We start from the raw sequence: 8,297 nt of genomic DNA, 5'->3' as shown, positions 1-8,297 counted from the left end.
CATGCTCCAATTCAGAGGTTCTACTGCTGGGATAATGGGGACATGGAGACCAGATAAGAGTCGTCTTGGGGACATAAAGGCATATAAAGTACAACCACATGTTCCATAAGAGACCAAGAAGACAGGGAGGGAAGGGGACTGTCATGTTTCTGTTATTTTAGAGGCCCTTTTTCATTCTGGGATGACCTGGGTGTGTCTGTGCAGTCCTGGAGGGCTCTGCATTCTGCTATATGGGAAATGGGTGGATGTGGGGGAATGAGGACCACTGCGAATATGGAGAAGGTGGATGGGAGAAGGGATGGGGCTGGGGTAAGGAAGACAGAGGAGGGGGAATAATGAAGAGGTTGGTAGAGGGGGTCAGGCGGCAGTAGGGAGCTTGGCTCATTCTAAATAGTCTCCCTCCCTCTCCTGTGCGCCCTCTGCCATACCTGTGTCCAACCTCCTGCTGGTGTCCCACCACCCTCTCCATCCTGTGTTGCTCCTCGCCCTTTCTGCCCGTCTGGATTGCCTTCTGCAATTTCCTTGTAGATGAGGTGGGGGGTCCATGGGAGGAGAAGTCTCAGTGTTGCCCTGTCTGGCATTCCAGACATGGTGGTGTGGGCATTAGGGGTCAGTACAAATGTCCCAGGTGACAGAAATCTTCACTGACTTGCGTGGGGAGTCCTGGAGCTGCCATTGCCCCATTCCTTCACATTCTATAGTGCTGGGGGGGGTGGAAGAAATGAACATTTACACAGGCTTAGGAAAAGCCCAGGTGTGTCCCAGGCCTGGGGGAGGTGCCTGGGGGACAGAATAGGGAAGCTGGGTCCCTGTTGAGAGTCTCTCTCTCTCTGAGTCCTATGTGTTGTCTCCACCCACAGCCCTGTTCCTTCTATTTGTGGCCTCCATATATGGGGAGTCATAATGCAGACAGGACAGGGTACTGACCTTTCTTTGTGTTGGCCTTTTAGTGGCCTCTGTGTCAGCATTATCCTGGCCTTTATTGCTGGTGAGCTGAGGGGTGGATGCAATCATGACCACAGGCAACAGGTGGATGAGAGGAGCCCCTTTGACCCCACAGCCTTCTCACTAGCTCTCTCCACTCCCCAAGTCCTTCTGACCCCTCCAGCCCACTTCCTGATGTCCTCTCTAGAGCCCTTCAGCCTGGCTCTCTGTCCATCTCTGCAAGCGTCTCTCCCCACTCCTTCCTTCCTCACAGGACTCTCCTGCCTCTTCAGGTACATGGGTGTCGGCGAGTTCCTGTTCTCAGAATTGGCCATTGGCCAGTTCGTCAGGCATGCACACCATTCTGGTGCAGGAGTGTGTCTCCTCCACCAGCTTGGTGAACCCACGAAGGCCGTCCCGAACCTCGCTCCCTGGCGCACGTGCCCAGCCCAAACTATCGACTCTCCACCGTCCAGCCGCAGGCGAGAGCGCCTTGGGCTAGAATGAGAGGGGCAAAGCCCTAGCTCTCCAAACGGTTTTGCTCCAACCCTGCCCGACGCTCCTCCCCTTGGGGCGTGGCCAGTACCCACTTTGGCTCCGCGCTCTGTGATTGGTTCCTCCTCCAGCCAGGGCTCCGCCCCCCGCCTGGCTGTAAATAAGTTCCAGCGTCTGAGCTCTCAGAGGTACTGAGCGTGGAGAGCTTCCTGCTCAGGGCTTAGCACGTCCTTAGGACGAGGTCAGTCTCCGGGTTCTCAGCGCTCACCTCTCAAGCAAGGCAGCCAGTGGGTGACTCGCCCCTACTGAGGAATCCTTTAAGAAGCTGAGGCGTAGGCTCCTGGTTTGCAGTCGACCGCGCGCCGACACCTCCTCCCAGGGTTACGAATCCTTCCCTACTGACCCCCTCCTCCTTCCCCGTCCCCACCCCCACCAACTCTGCTGTTGTCCTCGCCTTCCTGAGATCCTGGGCCGGCGTTTAGCTTTGGATCTGATTCTGACCGAACTGGATCACCTCCGTGCTCAGATTCTGAGCGTCGGAGGGGTGGGTTTGGCTTTTTTCATTGGTCCCTACAAGCACCTCTGCCTTTGGGAAACTCAGCCTTGCCTTAATGCTTAAACTAACTGCTCATCATCCCAATCACTGACTTCTGAATTCTCATCACATTTCCCACCTGCCCCCGATTTTTCTCCCTTGCACTAGGCTGCTTATTCTCCTACCTTCAGCCCTCAGGAATCAACCTCCCTTCCACTGCCAAAGCCGTTTCCCACTCCTACCTTTGGAAATCTGAAGCTGCCCTCTGGGAAAAGGGGTTGGGGTTGAATCCAGGTTTTATGGGGCCCTTTTTAAGAAAAAACAGAAAATATGAATTCAAAATTGGGTATGAAAGTGAGTTTTTATTTAGAATGATAAGTAATAAATCACTTTGGAATGTCAAATTTGGGAAAGCATCTATCAATTTTCACATATGATCTCTTACAGTTTCAAGTTTTCATATGCAGTTGCTAATTTTAAATGCTTTTTGTATTGACCATACTCATGAACCAGCTTTTTCACAGATTTCCTCATTCTAACGACATGAATTTTGTGCCAAATCAAGAAATGTAATTTTTCAATGCTTTTGTTTATATGACCTGCTCTTCATTTGTTGAATTATCAAATAATCCCAGAATATTTTCATTATTCCCTACATTGGATTACAGATTAATTTATGTAGGAGATTTACAAGTTTATGCTGGTAAACTTGTTTTTTTCTGGGTTGATTTTCTCTAATGTAGGCAATTTTGTGTCCATTTCTCTTGGAACTGCTGGACTTTATTGGGACAAGATGCATCACATATGCCCAAAAAACATTCTTATACGTGAAGTTTCACTCTACATAGATATACTTGCCATTTTGTAGGCCAGCTACAAGTTTGTACCCTACAAACATGGGAATGCTGATAAATTCTAATTTATGTGATCACCATAAAAAAAGCATATACTCCTTTTTAAATTATAGGTGATGCATTGTTGAAGATATTATTGACAGGTGAGAATGTCAACTTTAACTAGTCATCAATAAAAATGGAAGCCTCCCATTTCTAATTTTTCATGTCCACTGATTGAAAGAATTTCCTACAACTTGCTTCTAGCTGTGGTTATCTTGATTTTGTTTCTTCTCCATTATCCACATATTTCTTGTGCTGATCACCACTTCTTATCCTGTACTTTTATTTTACAGTAGTAGGGGATCATAGTGGGTGATCAGCAGAGTAGATGTTAGTATTCCTAGAAACCATTCTTGCACAAGGACAATTAGCAACAGTTATATACAGAAGTGACTCAGACACATTATCATATTGTGTTGTATAAGTTACTATTTTTGTGTAATAAATTATTCCCAAGTTTAGCATCTTAAAGAAACAAACATTTGTTAGCCTACAGTTTCTGTGGTCAGTAATTCAGATATGGCTTAGCTGGGTCTGCTGCTGCAGGGTCTTTCATGAGGATGCAATCAAGGTGTTGGTCTCATCTGAAGACTCAGCTGAGGAAGAAACTACTTCCATACTTATTTGGCACTTGTTAGCTGCATTTAGTTCCTTGCCTGTTACTGAACTGAGGGCCTCAGTTCCTCAATAGTTATTGGTTGTTGGCCTCCCCCAGTTCCTTGCCATATGGGCCTCTCTCGCATGGCAGCTTGCTTATCAGAGTGCAAACTGAGAAGGATATAGAAGGAGTTTGCTAGCAGGATGAAAGTCAGGATCATGTATAACCTAATCACATAAGTGATATCGTATCACTTTAACCATTCATCAGGACCAAATCACTAAATCCAGCTTATTCAAAAAGGGATTACATAAGGAAATGAATATCAACATTTGGGAATCACTGGGGGCCAATTTATAAGTCAGCCTACCATATCCAATGTTGAAAAGAAAACCACAGACCTAAAGAGTCACTTACATTAATGGCCCTATGCCAGTAAACCAAGACTTAATACTTAGACTGACTGAAGTTTCAGCACTCCCAGAAATATAACCTTTAACCAGCCAAACTGGAATTTCCTGGAGGTAATGCCCTCAGGAGACCCTTCCTCCTTAGGAGATCAGTCTTTTCTAAATGATGCATTCCTTACCAACAAATTCCTTCCTTTCTAAATATTCTGTCTTTAAAAACCTTCCTTTCCTGTAATATGTTAGAACATCTCTCTACTTGCTAGCAGGGATACGGCCTGATTCATGAATCATTTAATAAAGCCAATTAGATGGTTATCTTCAAATGTACTTGGTTGGATTTTGTTTTTTAACACCAATAAATGCAAACTAAATGTGTCCTTAACTCAACTTCCTTTGGCTGGATCCCAAAGTGCCTAAGGCTCCTCCTGTGCTCTAGGACATGGTGGGGGTGGGGGTGGGGGAAGTAGAAGTGGGACTGGAAAGGGTAATCAACTGTGTTCAGACTTGCAAATTTTATAGAAACATATGCACATGTGAACACATATTTAGGGCTCTCCAAGGGAGCCCTGAAAGAGGCCAATGCAAGTGAGGGCCCTGAAGTTTAAACTTTATTAGCTTCATGAAAAAGGAGTCTTTGCTCCTACTCCCAAGGCCAGACTCTGCCCCCTACAGTGTGCAAGCCCTCCTCCTCTATGTTTCTGCTCCCTCTGTTTCCCTAACCGGCCTTGTCTTCCTTTTTCTCCATTCCATTCTCCTTTTGGTTTGGGCCCTTAGTGCAGGTTCAGGAAATGTGTTTTGGATTTAATTAACATTTTCCCAACACCTGTCAGCACTCCTCACTGGTTCTCACCACTTTTTCTTGGTCTACTTCGTTTCTTCTCACCTCAACTATGAATAAAAAGAAACTTCAGGAATGAGTCAATTCCCTCCCTGAGAGAAAATGCTTCTGAGCTCTCTAGACCCAGGCTCAGGGTCGTTCTTCAGTCTGGGCAGTAAAATGAAGGTTACAGGCAGACTGTCTCTGTGCATTCTTGCTAGACTCAGGGCTTCCTCCTTTTCTGGATCTGTCTGCCCTGTCATTGATTTTTATTGCAATAAAATGGTAATTTCAGGACCACAAGAGGCCAGTCATAGATTTCATAGGCCCTTTTCCTTTATCTAAAGCATCACTTCTAGCCCTCTTTTGGGCAGTGGGATTCTTCAATTGTCTAAATGGTTTCGGTCAATTGGCACCCTAAGGCTGGTGCTTCTTCCTCAGATGACAGAGGTGGACTGTACCTTACAGGAAAGTTTCTGTAATCCTGACCTGACACTCATTCCAACATGAGAGGAGGAGAAAAGGAGGGGGAGATTACTTTTCCTATGGCAGAAATTGTGGGCATATGGAACATCCCACTTCAGCCTTTCTACCTCATGTGGGACACTTAAGGGAAATCTTTTATTCTTTAAGGAAATATAAGAAGCAAGCCACATGTGAAGACTAAACAAATAATAATTTCTAAAAGGGTCTTTTCAGACATGTCATGCTCTTCCCTCATGGTGCATATAGGTAGCCTATTATCTGGAAAGGTGCACACAAATCCTGGCTCACTTCTTAAGAGCTGTAGTCAATAGTCAATCATTACAGGGTATTAATCTCATGCATTTGCCTTGAGAAGGAAAAAGCATTGCATGGTGGTGACGGGTCCCAGCTACCACCTGGAGGTGAGACTCTCCCATGCCTGTAGTCTTCAAGGGTTTAGGTATTCCATGGACAGGTAGCCAGTGAGAGACTTTGGGGTTGAGTACTGGGTGTTTATTAATAGCCTTGGGGCTTCCCAGACCAGAAGAATAACAAAGCAAACAAAAAGGAACCTTGAATTTTATTTAGTGTTAGGAAATTTTTAGATCATTTAAAAGCAGACACCACAAGAAGGAGACAAGCATATGAAGTTGTCTATTTTAAGCACCTGGAGATAAACTGATGTTTTTTAATTCTTGGAAATGAAAAGCCCATGTAAGATGGGAAAGGAGGAAGGAAAAACCAATATGTTTGCTGTAAATAAATGCACATTATAAGTGATTTGTAACAGATACAATTTATGAACTTTCATTAGTTCTCAGACCAATCATCATTTTAGTATGTTATGCCAATAAAATCTCGAATTTTACTGACCTTGAAGAGGTCCAAAGGTGTATTTCATAACAGGCAGGGCCAAGTTCCTTAGCACATTTGAAGGCTCCTCGTCTTGAGTATTAGGAGCTTAAAGAGCAAGAAAGACCAGTTCAGAGCATTGTGCGTTCTGATACAGGCTACATTTTGAGGAAGCAAGTTACCTATCACTAGAGAATTTTTATCAGAAGTCATGTTAATGATTGTCAGGTATGCCAAGAAATTTATGCATCAAGTGAAAGGATAGACCCTAAAATTTCTGAACTGTCTTCTAATTACCCTGCAAGATGACCTCAAACACAGTCTGTCAGAACAGAAAGGTACCTTAGAAGAGTGAGGGCCATTTGACCTCACTGCTTTTATTCCAAGTATTTATAATATAAACAGTTAATCATAATCATAGAGTGAATATTGAAAAGTTTTTATCCTGAAGTTTATTTTTACAGAGTAAATCCTATTGGGACATTTGAATACCTTGATAAATTTTCTTCCATGGCATTAAATAATTTCCAAGTTTTTGTATTTTCTTTTTTTAAATTGAGGTATAATTAACATAAAACATTATATTAGTCTCATGTATAAAATAATGATTCAATGCATGTATACATTGCAAAAGGATTGCTACAGTAAATATAGTTAAAATCTGTCACCATACATAACTTTTTTTTGTGATGAGTACTTTTAAGATCTACTCTCTTAGCAAATTTCACATGCAGTATAGTATTATTAACTATAATCCCCATGCTGTACATGACATCCCTGTGTTCATTGTTTTAACAGAAATGATTTTCAATGGGATGAGTCTCCTTCATTTTATCTTTACAAGATGCATTTATCAATCTTTTTCATACTCACATTTTATCTATAATAGCATCTCCAATGATAGATTTTTCAATTCATACTTTTGATCAGGTCTAATTTTTTAAAGGAAGACTTGATTCTCCCATCAATTATTTCACCCATTATTTTTTGATCAATAGCAAATTTTCCTGTAAATGATTTGAGTCATTGTCAGTTCTAGTTTGTTGTTGTTGTTTATTATTTTATTAAATCCATTTTTTTCAGAATAGATTTTTGTATTAAAAAGCTATATGTAAGTTGATTTTCTTCTGTACTCAGTTTTTCTTCTATAGAAAATTTTATTTCAAGGATGAAGTGAAAGTTAGATAAAAGATCGATTTTTTTTCTTCTGCCCACTGAGATAGTAGCCATATATTGGTTACTTCTTGACTTAGGCCAACTTTTAGTCATTGTGATGGGCATGTGTCTCAATTTGGGCCAATGAGTTCAGAGAAGGTTAACCTGGAGCCCATCCAAGACCTACTGGAAAAGCCTTTCTTCCTCTAGACATTGTGGAATGAGGATGTGAGGTCTGGATTAGTGGTTGCCTTTTTGCTGCCATGAGGCAGGGACTTGGAGTTACTGGGGAGGCCACTGTTGGGAGCCTGATGAAGGAGTCAACACCACAGAAAGTGGAATGGAGTGACAATGAGAAGATTTACTGCTATCATTTGAGTGCAGAATCAAATCTCACCAAAGGTATGTATCTGGAATTTTCAGTTCTGTAGATTAAATTCCTTCTAAGCCAGTTTGAATTATGCTTTCTGACATTAGGTACACAGATGAGCTGACTGACATTAGCTACCTGATTCAGCTAATTCACAATACAACTGTAGTATCTTCATAATACAACTGTAGCATATCCCAGAGATGCTATTTATCTCACTGGTAGCCCTTCCTTTCCTAGGTACCTTCCTGTCTAGAGTCTGGATCACATGATAAATTTCCTAACTATAGGATGCAGATCTGAGATGGGCAAGTCCACCCAAAGTCTGCTTGCCTGTTACAGTATGTAACCTTGCCAAAGTTCAATTTAGTTCATCTTGGTCATGATCATGGCTATCCCTTTTATTTAAGACTAGATTGGGCATTCAGAACACCAGTGTACTAAATACAGAATGTTGTATGCTGATTTCATTCTCTCAGACCTATAGCCATAGCTACAGCCTCATAGCTTCACTCACTTCTCACTTGACTTCAGTAGAACAGTCCTAGAGAAGAAGAATAGAGGTATCCAGCTTGGGTCAATTGTTTTGAGCTTGGGTCACGTACTCTCCCCTTTGCAGCCCTTACTGGAATCAAATGATTAGTTTTCAGGGCTCAATACATAGGAGACAAGCAGATAGAGATAAAAAGAACACCATTATTACTGATAAAGATGTTTTAAAAATGTGACTCTAGTTCTGGTGAAATGGGGTTTTTATTAATTCACCCCTGGCTTGTCACA

This window comes from Manis pentadactyla, chromosome 4, assembly GCF_030020395.1.
Source record: "Manis pentadactyla isolate mManPen7 chromosome 4, mManPen7.hap1, whole genome shotgun sequence".
In the NCBI taxonomy this organism is placed as follows: Eukaryota; Metazoa; Chordata; class Mammalia; order Pholidota; family Manidae; genus Manis; species Manis pentadactyla.
This window is presented reverse-complemented; position numbering follows the sequence as displayed.